General features: G+C 41.1%; 1 protein-coding gene across 7 annotated transcripts in view; it reads right to left on the bottom strand.

The window, feature by feature from the left end:
• The window catches only part of PDE1A (phosphodiesterase 1A), a 339079-nt gene that overhangs the window by 245362 nt on the left and 80154 nt on the right, over positions 1-13563 (bottom strand). Inside the window, exon 2 of one of the 7 annotated variants that reach the window (XM_073218592.1) lies at positions 507-590. The exons of the other annotated variants lie outside the window; for them this stretch is intronic. The gene's annotated coding sequence lies outside the window, so the exon portion shown is untranslated. The remainder of the gene's footprint in view (positions 1-506; positions 591-13563) is intronic. 7 annotated transcript variants of the gene reach the window in all.

The raw sequence follows: 13563 nt of genomic DNA, 5'->3' as shown, positions 1-13563 counted from the left end.
ATTTTTAAGTGAAAAGACACAGAAGAGAGAAACAAGTACTTTTCTAAGGATGTAACTGAAAGGACTTGATATTCATTTTGTTATGGGAGACAAGAAGCAGCAAGATATCAAAAATAACAATTCAACTCTAAATGACAAAAGAAATAGAAATACAGGGAAACATTTTCTGCTTTCCTCAGGAGCTACTGACAAAGCAGCTAGACTAGGCTGTTCATCTAAGCAACATTTCTCAAATAATAGTTTACTGAAGATTTTGATATGTTTATAGATATTCAACACAAAGAGGGTCCCACTGTCAGTTTAGGAAACACTAAATATCATGTCTTCCTCTTAAATATTTACTTTTAACATAAACATAATAAAGTTCTGGGAAATCATGTAGTTGTGTGTGTGTGTGTGTGTGTGTGTGTGTGTCTGTGAGTGTAAAAACATTAAACCCCGTGTGGCACTAGTGTTGCAAGGGACAAAGCTTGGAGAAACATGTACACATACTCTCCTGAACTTACTTTTATAGAGGAAGTAGGTGTTATGATAAATCTCTTCAGGATAAATTAGTATCAGGTATCAGGAGGTCATTCAGGTGGACATGTCTAAGAGATAGGAAGAAATGTAAATTGTCATTTAGGATACAGTTGAGATCTGTGAATGTAAATTAAGGAATTACCTAACAAAGAAGGTGACTGCGATTATGAGAAGAGGTGGTTCTGCAAGGGACTGGAGAAGATAATGGGAGGATGTGGAAGCAGCAGTCTACATTTGAAAGACTAATGACTGGACAGAAGAGAGGCTGAATTGTAACTTGACAAAGTAGAAAACCTAAGGGAAAATTATTTTAGAATGAACACTTCCAAGTTACTCAACAATTTATGGCGATATCACCATAACATTCTAGTCTAAGACAAGTCTTAAATATGGAACTCTGGACCCTTCCCTTGGCATCCCAATCACTAAGGGAAAATTAAGAACCGGTACTCCACCTGGAAGTCTTAAAACCACTGTCTGCTCAGATTTGAACTGATACCTCTAAGGTGGCCTTAAATGTCCTAACGTTTACAGTTGTAAGTAAAATTTCTCAGGACAGCACGCTAATTGGCTTAACCATTAGTTTTCGGTGTATAGGGTGAATTTCTCCCACACAGAAAATGCTAGACATTCTGGTGTCTGGCAAGAGAGGAGGAAGACAGAAAAGAACAGGAAGTGGGAGAGATGAACAATTCTGTCTTTATCTAGACATGTATAGGAGATGCAAATTAAAAATTTAGGTGCAAGCTAGGGTGCTTCCCCATCCCAGTGTTGACACAGTCTCCACTAAATGGGTAAGTGAGGCTATTGCCAACTGACTAGTAAGAGAGGAGGAAACTGTATTGGTAGGTAAGAAGGATAAAGCAGAACAAATTATCCAGATGATACACACAGACCAGAATTCTTAAACTTTAGCAGTTCAACTTCCACATGAGTTTGTCTAAAAGCTAATATACAGAATTAATAAGAATTTTTGTAAAATGTTTATATTTTCATATAATTTTATAATTTTTATATAGGTCAATGATCATCTGGTACAGCTGTTTAGCTCTTCAAAATGTATTCAAAAAGGGTTTTCTATTTTTTAAATACGCATCAATAAATAATAGATCTGCTCTAGAAATGGAATGCATTTTAAACAAATTGTGTCTTTACTGCCATTTACAACAAAAAATATGCATCCTTTAATAAAGATTTTATAAATATTTGATTCTTAAGAGAGAAAGTAACCTTGTAAGGGCATTATATTGTTTGCTTAATAGAATGTGGAGTTTATTTTCCCTCTGTCCCCTCTGTCCAGGATGATATTTCAGGGAAAAAAAAATCAAAACAAAGTAAAATATTTTAAAACAACAAAATGTGGAAGTTTATGGCACTCAAGAATGGACTAAAACACATTAAAATAAATGTCATCAAAACAGTAAATTTCAAGTACCTTGAATACTGAGAAATTTATAAAAAGCAAAGCCTAAAAAACAGAGTAATAGGATGATTACTGTCAAATTATACTTTAATAATTTCTATTAATGAAATAATAATGAAGTTGCAATGAAACCTAGTTTTAGTATTGCGCAACCTAAAAGCCATATACTTCCTTATCTAAAAAGGTCTTTCTACTGCTTACAAAAATGCTGTTTACATTATGTTAGCAACAAACCTCTTCTATTTAGAAACACTTGCAAAGCAACCCCTGACCTTTATCTTTCTTTTTCTCCTCCTCCTTTACTCCTTCTGGAGACAATATTTTATGTCCTAAAATTACTAGTAAGTGCCTCATATGTGACATGTCAAATCTATGTATAGTCATCATGGTAAATCATATGACCCAGAGAACACATGATCATTTACCTATGTTCAGTGTTTTTCCTTGTTCCACTTCTAGAAGAGAATGTTATGGATATCATGGGTATTAAGTCTGAAGAGTTAAAAGAAATTTTTATGTAACTCAAATCTCTTCCTTGGCTAGTGACAATGGGCTATACCTCAAGGAAGGATTGTATGGCTGGCCTGGCATATGCATTAAGGTCACTGACGCTATCTGTTATGAAGATGCAATCTGTAATGGCAAATCACGCTCAATCTCTTTGTTCTTAAAGTGAATAGTCTTCACTGTTTCTTCCTCTGACTTGGTGTGACCCCCTTAAGCTTCAATTTCTTTACCTATGAAAAGGGGATCTACATAGTTTCCTTTCTACTTCCTAAGAATATTGTATGAGCAAATAACAGTTGTCAAAAATTTTTTTCAAACTCGATATGGGATTCTACACAAGTGTAAGCCATCATTATTCACAATGGCATTATTTACAGATTTTGAATGATCTGCTTTTCACTAAGTGTGAATTTAAGGGCAATGCTTTTAAAAAAATCTCTTTAGTATGAAACAAGGAAAAAGGCATAAGAGCAAGGTAAAATGCTGCCAAACTTGTGTGTACAGTGCTACTTGGGTGTGATATTACACAGATAAGTCCCATTTGTTATTTCTTAATTTACCCTCAGGTGTTTCAATTCCTGTGACATTGTTCATCATTTTTCAATCTTTTCAAAATACTTCTTCCCTTTTTAAAAGCACAGCATTGCAGTTATGTAATAGAATGCTAACTATTCTCTCAACTAGGCAACTTTGTTTGCCTGGCTCTCTAAGAGTATATGAAAGTGTTAACTATGGGGAAATTTCTTGGGTTCAGACTGTCTTCCAGATAACACAAATAAGAAGAAGAATAAAGGAAGAAAAAAGACTAGCTGAGGCAAAGTGAATTTCAGAAAAATAAAGGAGACATATTTGAGGAAAATTTAGGAGAATTAAAATGTATACCTTGAAACACATTTTTGGAGATATTAATAAGCATTATCTAGAAATAGGATATGTGTTGGTAAGTAATGAATGTAATGAAGAATATGTGTTAGAGTCAACAAACTGTAAAGTAAAAACAATAACTGTGAAGTAAAATAAAGTTTTACTGCAAAAATTCTAATATGCCTCATAAATCTCTAAGGGGAAAGACAGTATGATTGGCAGTATTTCCCAAACTTCTTTGATGCCTGTGTTCAAAGTTATCTCATGGGAATGGTGGTCTTTGATGAAACAGCATTTTGTAAACACTGAGCCCAAGAGTTCAGTTCACTGGGTTTGTCTGCTTTACCAACCAATCAGATGGGTGACAGCACATATTCACAAAATAAATGCACTATGGCCCTTGACTCACTAACTGTAACCAACTTTTCAGCCACACATCCCTACACATGCAGAAGCTCAGCTCTAAGCTGACCACTCAGGAATTCTCTCTATCCCCTAAAGTCCCAAACATTTCATGTGCATTTGTATCCTTGTCTTTGCCCATGGTATACCATTCTCTTGTGTGTTTCCTTCTCCTTTCACTTGCTGTCAAATCCTATGCACCCTTCATGTGCACCCTCAAATGTTTCTCCCTTTTCTGATGCTGTACTTCATAAGAGCTTCTCTTTAGGGCTATAGTTCTCAAACTTGGCTGTACGTTAGAAGCATCTAGAGTTTAAATAACACTGATTCCTGGAATGCATCAAGTGATTTTGATGTAAGAGGTCTGAGATACAACTAGGGCATTAAGATTTTTAAAAATTCCCCAATGACTGTAAAACACAGCTGTGACTGAAAACCAGTGCTTTGAAATTCATAGCAATTTGTCTCTGAACTTCACAGACCAACATGCTAAAAAAAAAGGTTAAACCTTTATAGAGAAACTTAATCTTCTTTATATTCATTGGTCCTCTGTACCTACATTTTTTGAATGAAAAATAAAAAAAATTGGTTCATATTTCCAACGATGATGCTAATCTTATTAAAAGGTTTTCCGAATTACTGTTTTCTTCTGTTCTTATTATATGTATATTACATTGTTAAGGAACATGGCTCCCAACTCTTGCTATTAATCAACATAAACTGGGGAGCATGTAAAAATATATCAAAGCTTTCTACTCCCAGACCTACTTAAGCAGAATACCTGAGTTTAGCAATGTAGAACCTTGTTTTGTTTTTGTGGTATTTTGTTTTGTACATGGCAATTCTATTGTCAATGGCCAATTCATTTTGTGAAGCACTGATTTACAAGAGAAATTATGTAATTTGGCTTTTATGAAAAAATTTATTCATTATAGTGGTGTTTGGGAGGGTTTAGCAATAGGAAAAAATATAACAAATCTATACCATAAATAAAAAAGATAATTATTTTAAACCCCTAGAAAATACACATTATGCATAAGACTCAAATATGATTCAAATGCATGAGGAAGCATGATTTTACTTTACTACTTACAGGGCATCTTTTTCATAGTTTTACTGGAATTGGAATTGAATTGCCCTAAATTATATAATTAATTGTATTCAGCTTCCATTAAAATAATGGATTTTTCAAGTCTCTTAGCATGACATTTGGTAAAAATCAATTTTCCAAAAGGAACTAGGAAAATGTGGGCCATCCTTATGGGTGTAAAAGCTCATGTTTTAGGCAATTAGGTAAAGCTTTTTTAACTTTTTTTTTTAACCGTGTATCTCAGGTTTGCTATAACCCTGGAGTCAGGAGAGCCACATTTGACCCATCAATCACTTGAGAATCAGTTGGACTTCATATTTTGTTAATATATGCTTTCCTATTTTCACTGGTCACTCAGATAACTTTAACAACATAAAGTAAAAACTCAAATTATGTGCTCTCCCTTCAATGTCTGAATGGACTAAATGAAAAAAGAATCAGAAAAAGCCTAAGAGTTTTCAGAGAGCATTAACTGAATTCATTGACCCAACTGCACGTGCTTCCCTTTAGTAAAGCTCTTCTACACCAACCCAGGCTTGGCCATGTGACTTCTTGATATTCCCAATGGGATGGTAGCAACTTGATTCATTCAAACTCAATCAGAGCCTTTAAAATATGTTTGTGATTTCTACTTCTTCCCACAGATTTTTGCTATTTCCATGAAACATATCCAGGCTAGCCTGCTGGAGGGATATGAGAGACACATGGAAGAAACCCAAGACGTGTAACCAAGGTCCATCATGACTAGCCAGCTCACAGCAAACCCACGATCTTGCCACAGGTGCATAAGAAAGCCCATTGAGACCAAGTTTGGCCTGGACCACAGAACCACTCAGCAAATTGCAGACTCATGCTCTTTTAAGCCATTGTGTTTTAAGCAGACTGGAAAATGTCAATCCCTGATACATTTGTCTTTAGTGTTTGAAAATCTCTCCTGTGAAAGAGAGTTCGGATCCTTCTCATTCCAGTTCTACTAAGACAGAGAAAAGTTTGTATTGATTGGAAGTCAGATATCCATTTCAAAAAGTCCTTTCTAACAAGTCATTATTGTTCAAAGGTGGAATAAGCTATCAGCATTGAACTCCCTGATTCTGGAATAATTCAAGTTGCAGCTAACATGACTGGATTTTACTCATTCAACAATTGTATATTTATCTATTCCTTTAATATTACAAAATTATATACAGATTATCAGTACAAGTATGTTGTATGCACTGGTTTCCGCATTTCTTTAGGTAGTATGAGAAACAAGAACCAAGAACCCTTCCCTCTAGTAATCCTCTTGGAGGTAGCTGACAGAATTTCCAGCCAAGATTTACTGGCCTTCATTCACCCTGGAAATGGAGAAGTAACTACTATGTAGACCTAATGTTTTGCCAATGGGTTATAGGCCCCAGGCAAGGTGGCTATGGATTCAGTGTGACCAAAGAAATAACAGTTAGAATGTTTCTTAGGACTGAAAGGGTTTGTTACCTGGCTGCTTCTCCCAGCAGTAGGTCGAGCACTAGCATCTTTGCATCTGCTCCAGAGCACTGGGCCAAGCTCTCTATATAGTGCAAAACAGCTCATTGCCTGTGGGTGTGGAAGCAATAGTCTAGCAACAGACAAGTTACATCATCAAGTGGCTTAAGTTCAGTGAGGATCCTGGCCACAGGAACCCCAACTTCCCCACACTCCACTCCTCCAGGATTCTCGCCTTACTATCTGCACACTCTCAATCATTTGCAATGGGCCCTGTGTGAGATAGCTGGGGCACTGTAACCAGATTCCTCAAAAGCAACAAAGGCTAACAACAGCTTAGAGATAATAACAAAAATTAAGATACAACAAGATTTTGATACAGGTAACAAAAATTATAATAATCCTCAAACCAGAGAAGGTTCCCAATCCACAAAGACATTAAAGGCAAAAAGACTCATGTTTTAATGACACCAACATAGACAAATCTTGTCCATCAGGCAGGATGCATGCAAGAGAGTGGTCCTGTGATAGGACTGCAGCAGGAAGGGGGTCCCTTCCAGGTCTAGTATACCATACTTTTACTCCTTTCCCCATGGGGGTTACTGAAGGGTCTATATATAGTGCTACTGGAGGTGCATGCACTGGCCATAATAAAATAAAACTCCCTGGTATGATGCTCCTACCTTCTGGCCATTCAGGAAATACTACTAAGACCTTTGGGGCCACTCTGCTGTTATTCCAGGAATACACAGGAGGCCAGCTCCGGGCATTGTCCCCAAGGTGCCAGGAGAGCCAGCCATCATTCGTCCACGTGTTGAAAGGTCCAAGGCCACGTCCACTCAATGGAGCCTCCACGGTTCACTGCAGTTGGTGCTGGAAATAAGAAATTCTGGTGGCCAAACCTTGCCTTCAGTGATTCTTTCTTGGTTTGTACCTGCAGTTGCATAGAGGAGGCAGCCACATGTGTTAACCTGTCTATGGGGCTCAGAGCTCCCTTTTGGGGTTCCTCATTCAAATGTCATAGCACAGTCCATAAGCAGACTCACCATCTCTGAAGGCTATTGTTATCTGACCCTAGTCTGGATTTTAACAAGCCATTGTGCCTCTCTATCATGCCTGCTGTGGTAGGACTGTATGGCACATGAAACTTCCACTTGATTCCCAGCTGTCACAGCCATTCTTGCAGTGTATGTCTAGTAAAATGGGTGCCCTGATCACTCTCAGTTACCTGTGGTTGGTCAGTAGGTGGCAAAGAGATGCTCCAGGCCTCTTTTGGTCATCTGCTGGTCTGTGCAATGGTTAGGAAAAGGCAACCAGAAGTCTCGTAGCTGTGTCCACATAAGTCATGGCATACCAATATCCTTCTGACACAGATGGAAGCCCAATATAGTCTTTCAGCCATCTGACGAGGGGTATAGACCCCTTAGTTATTGTCCCATGTTGTGTGGAACTCATGTAAGTCCCTTTTAGAGCACACAACACACTCCTGCCAGGCTCTACTAACTTCTTCAAAGGTCAAAGGCAAGTCCCATCAATGGGCTACAGCTGACATTGTCTTTTGCTCTGCATGCAACAAACGCTGATGTAACCATGGGGCTACATCAGAGGCAGGCTTTCCTTCTAACCAACAGATCTGGGCCAATTTCTCTGCTTCATCATTTCCTGGGGATGCCAGTGGCAAATGACCTGTCACATGGTATACTGTAATTACTTTAGTCTGACCACAGGCCCATAAGTCTTGCCACAATTCTTGCCCCAAAGGGGCCAGTGACCAAGTAGCCCATTGGCATGTTACCAGATTGGTAGCCACAGATTCAAGCCTTAATAGACAGCCCAGCTGTCAGTGCAGACAACTACAGGGGAGGGCTCCTGGCTGATCACAAGCCACATGGCCTGCAACTCTGCCCATTGGCTGCTCTTCCCCTCAACATCTTCAATCTATATTGTCTCACTCTTAAGATGGAAAGCTAAGGCCCTCCATTTTGGAACTGCCCATGGCTGGAGCCATCTGTGTACCATGCATCTTCGGGTATAGGGGCTCTTCCCTCCCAATAGGGACTCTCTGCTACTAATGGTTCAAAAGCAAGTTCTTTCTGGTTTTCATTAGTATACGTCACTGGTCCCAGTCCCAGTAAGCATTGGAGTTCTTCACTCAAGAGGCTACTAGGGAGGGCACTATGCTACTATAGGTAAGCACCCCACTTGGCCAGTGTGGGTGTTTGTCCCATGCCACTCCTTAGTTTTTGGGTCCAGTCTCGTACCCACCCCAAGATGGGATAGGTGGTTATTACCTTTATCAGGGCCATTCCAGTGATGGGTTCTGTAGCCAGAAAGGCATGATACATGGCAGCCAGTTGTTTTTCTATCAAAGTGTACTATACCTCTGCCCCTTTCCAAAGTTGTGAGCAGAATCCAACAGGTTGGTGAGTTCATTCAAGCTGCTGCCAGAGACCCCAGCTGTCCCATCTCTGATCCCGGCAGAACAATTCCATCCACTCCTAAGTCCCACAGACACAGGAGCCAAGCTCATATTGACCCCAAGGGCTTCTGCCTAAACCGGGAGCCCAAATCCACCAGCTCAGCCTGAGTATAGGGGCAAGCATAGAGTGCTCCATGACCAGGTGAGGGGGCTGCTCCTCTCCTTGGGGAGCTTTCAGCTGCTGGGTCTTTATTTTCTTTACAACCACAAAGTCAATGCTTTCAATAGAGGAGGGGTCAGTGCCTCTGGCACCACACCTTCATCTTTCCCCAGCTCCTCCATTTCTGGGGCTGATGCACCTTTCTCTCCCCTCCCCCAATTGTCTCCTCAGCTACAACCTTTACCTTTTCTACTGTGCCTCACAGCAATGTAGGCTCAGTCTTGAGCAGATCCCTAACCTTCACCTCAATGCCACCTCTGCCTGTGCTTCCCTCAGGATGTCATCTTTTTCCTTGATGGCCTTTTCCTCCTTCAGAGCACTTGACAGCAGTGCTGTCTCAATCTTTCTGGAATTTTTTACCTCTTCAATAGCACCTCACTGCCAGTGCTCTCATGCTGCCTCCTCTCACATCAATGCCATTTCCTTCTTCAGTGAATCCACAGCAGTTTGCAGCTCGCATTCCTGTGCCACCATTTCTTGGGTCTTTTTCCGGAACCTGTCCTTCTCTTTTGTAGACTTTTTTAATACTGTGAGAAGCAGCCAACCCACAGTCCCTGCTGCCTCATGGGCACTTTGTCTCTCCAAAGACCTACTTACTATACCAAGGGCTATCCCTACTGCCTCAAGTAACACCTCCACTTGCCTCCAGTCCTGGGGTGGGACCCAGCCCTCTAGGACACAAACCACCTCAGACCACATATCCACTGAGGGACAATCCACTCTCTCCCCATTCACAGGGGCAGCCCTCTGAAGCACCCTTCCCATAACAGCAGCCTGTCTTTTTTCCTTGGTCAATAATGAACTCTGCACACTTCACCAATTGTCTTGCCAATGGGTTTCAGCCCCTGGCAAGATCACTATGGATTCAGTGTGACCAAAGAAATGACAGTAGAACATTTCTTTGGGGTGAAAGGGTTTATAACCTGGCTTGTTCTTCCAGCGGAAGGTCGAGCACTAGCATCTCTGCTTCTGCCCAGAACAGTAGGCTGAGCTCTCCATATAGCGCAATAATAGCTTATTGCCTATGGGTGTGGAAGCAGTAGACCTAGCAACAGGCCAGTTACATCATCAAGTGGTTTAAGTTCAGTGAAGATCCTGGCCATAGAAACCCAACTTACCCACACCTAACTAAACAGATGATTAATTCTATCATTCATTCATTTCAAGGGTCCTTAGCTAGCAGTCTGCAGCTGGATTTGTATTCTTTCTGTGTTTTTAAAAATGTGAAACTAAATGCTCTCTGTTTCACATCTACCACATCTCCCAACACCTTCTATTTCACACATGTACAATACTGACCTGGTCTCTTTAAAGTATTTAAGTTTGATGTCTGAGTAAGTGCTTAGTTATAACACACGTCTACCAAAAGTTATGGGAAATACAAAGATAAATTCAGTATCAACTCTAGCCTCAGAAATCTTAGTTTTGCAGGAGAGTCCACTTACTCAAGTAATTATAGTTGAATGAAGTGAGATGTGCAGTAAAAGAAATACAGATAAAGTGACATGGGATCTCAGAGTTAGAAATAATTGAATGCAGCTAGACTAAGCAGTAAATGCTATATTAGCAGGCAGAGAAATTAGCAAGAGCCTGTTTTTTTTCTCTTCGATGTTGTTTCACAAATACATCACCACTGGAATTTGGTAAGCATTTGGAATCTTCATTAGAGGAGTTATCTAACAAAAAATTGGTCCCAGACTATCCCATATCCCTACCTTCATCCAAATTTTAATTTAATGATGTAATTTAAAAGTGACTTGACTTAGTGGGATTTTCCTTTCCTTCCTCAATCAGGACTCATAGGTTGCCATATTTTTATGTTAAAAATACAGCCCTAGGAGGATCACAGGAAGATGGTGGCATGAGTAGTTCAGAGGAAATCTCCTCCCCAAAACATATATATTTATGAAAATACAATAAATACAACTATTCCTAAAAGAGACACCAGTGGATGCAGTACAACAGCCAGGATACATCTACATCTGCGAGAACTCAGCATCACACAAAGGGGGTAAGATAAAAGCCACAGCCAGGCGGGACCCGAATGCTCCCCAACCCCAAAACCCGGTGGGAGGAAAGGAGTCAGAACGGGGAGGGAGTGAAAGCCCAGGACTGCTAAACAACCAGCTCTAGAAATCCACACCCGGAACGCAGACACAAGGTGCACGGGGTGCTGGATATTAGAGAAACAGAAAAGCAAAACCTGTAGGCAGGTCCCTGCAACTGGCACCCCTGAGACAAAAGAAAAGCGAGTGCTTTCTGCAAGTCTTAAAGAGACAGGGACCCCATAGCTGGACAAAGTTGTCCCGGCAGCTAGTAATACCGGGGAAACTAAGGCGCCCTAAATGGAGGCAGTACAGCTCTGAAGCCCCTCACAGGACTAGGCAGCCTGCCAGTCATTCCTCCAACTGGCGCAGACCCCGACACATGGGCCCAGTAGCAGGAGAGTGGGAGCGCGCGTCAGGGGCAGAAGCACTAGAAGGAACCAAGAGCAGATCTGTGCGCCGCAGGGCTAGCCTGCAGCAGCACGACTGAACAGCCCGGGCAAGGCTCACATGGACCGGCGGCAGTGAAGCCAGAGCCCGGTAGAAGCCTGCATGGAAAAGCCCCGCACACACCAGCAGCAGAGCCAGAGGGAGCAGGCAGGCTCCCAGGAGCCGACCAGAATACCTGCCCAATGCACAGCCACCTGGGGCCAGACCCAAAGGCCGCTGCTGCCACACAGCTGCCCAGCAGGGTCGCCGCTAGCATGGAGGAGCACACCTGGCATGCCTGCCACTCCCTGCAGGGCTCTGTGCTGCTCTGACGGACACCCCACCCAAAGCAGCTTAGGAGATTAACCTGGTGGCTGCTCCAGGAGTGCGGGTAACCATCACAGGCAGCAGAAAAGGGCAAGGCATCCAGCAAGCAGGAAAGGACTTTCTTCTCCCAGCTGACACACCGGCAACCTGCCTACAGCCACTGCAATCACCATGAAAAGGCAAAAAAATCTGGTCCAGTCCAAGATAGTTACACCAGAGAAAGGATCTGCAGAGGCAGACCTAACCAGTCTCCCTGAAAAAGAATTCAAAATAAAAATCATAAACATGCTGAAAGAGCTGCAGAGAAATATGCACGAGCTAAGGGATGAAGTCCAGAGGGAGATTACAGATGTCCGGAGGGAGATCACAGATATCCGGAGGGAGATTACAGAAATGAAACAAACTCTGGAAGGATTTATAATTAGAATGGATAAGATGCAAGAGGCCATTGATGGAATAGAAACCAGAGAACAAGAACGCATAGAAGCTGATGCAGAGAGAGATAAAAGGATCTCCAGGAATGAAACAATATTAAGAGAACTGTGTGACCAATCCAAAAGGAACAATATCCGCATTATAGGGGTACCAGAGGAAGAAGAGAGAGAAAAAAGGATAGAAAGTGTCTTTGAAGAAATAATTGCTGAGAACTTCCCCAAACTGGGGGAGGAAATAGTTGCTCAGACTACGGAGGCACACAGAACTCCCAAGACATGGGACCCAAAGAGGACAACACCAAGACATATATCAATTAAAATGGCAAAGATCAAGGACAGGGACAGAGTATTAAAGGCAGCCAGAGAGAGTAAAAGGGTCACCTACAAAGGAAAACCCATCAGGCTATCATCAGATTTCTCAACAGAAACCTTACAGGCCAGAAGAGAATGGCATGATATATTTAATGCAATGAAACAGAAGGGCCTTGAACCAAGGATACTGTATCCAGCACAATTATCATTTAAATATGAAGGAGGGATTAAACAATTCCCAGACAAGCAAAAGCTGAGGGAATTTGCCTCCCACAAACCACCTCTACAGGGTATCTTAGAGGTACTGCTCTAGATGGGAGCACTCCTAAAAAGAGCACAGAACAAAACACCCAACATATGAAGAATGGAGGAGGAGGGAAAAGAAGGGAAAGAAATAATTATCAGACTGTGTTTATAACAGCTCAATAAGCAAGTGAGGTGAGACAGTAAAGTAGTAAACAAGCTAACCTTGAACCTTTGGTAACCATAAATCTAAAGCCTGCAATGACAATAAGTACATATCTTTCAATAATCACCCTAAATGTAAATGGACTGAATGCACCAATCAAAAGAAACAGAGTAATAGAATGAATAAAAAAGCAAGATCCATCTATATGCTGCTTACAAGAGACTCACCTCAAACCCAAAGACATGCACAGATTAAAAGTCAAGGGTTGGAGAAAGTTATTTCACGCAAACAACAGAGAGAAAAAAACAGGTGTTGCAATACTAGTATCACACAAAATAGACCTCAAAATAAAGAAAGTAACAAGAGATAAAGAAGGACATTACATAATGATAAAGGGCTCAGTCCAACAAGAGGATATAACCATTATAAACATATATGCACCCAATACAGGAGCACCAATATATGTGAAACAAATACTAACAGAATTAAAGGAGGAAATAGAATGCAATGCATTCATTTTGGGAGATGTTAACACACCACTCACAACAAAGGACAGATCCACCAGACAGAAAATAAGTAAGGACACAGAGGCACTGAACAACATGCTGGAACAGGTGGACCTAATAGACATCTATAGAACTCTACATCCAAAAGCAACAGGATACACATTCTTCTCAAGTGTACATGGAACATTCTCCA

The sequence above is a fragment of the Manis javanica genome, chromosome 12 (assembly GCF_040802235.1).
Source record: "Manis javanica isolate MJ-LG chromosome 12, MJ_LKY, whole genome shotgun sequence".
NCBI classification, from domain to species: Eukaryota; Metazoa; Chordata; class Mammalia; order Pholidota; family Manidae; genus Manis; species Manis javanica.
Note: the sequence above shows the minus strand (reverse complement) of the source record. Positions and strands in the feature narration are given on the sequence as shown.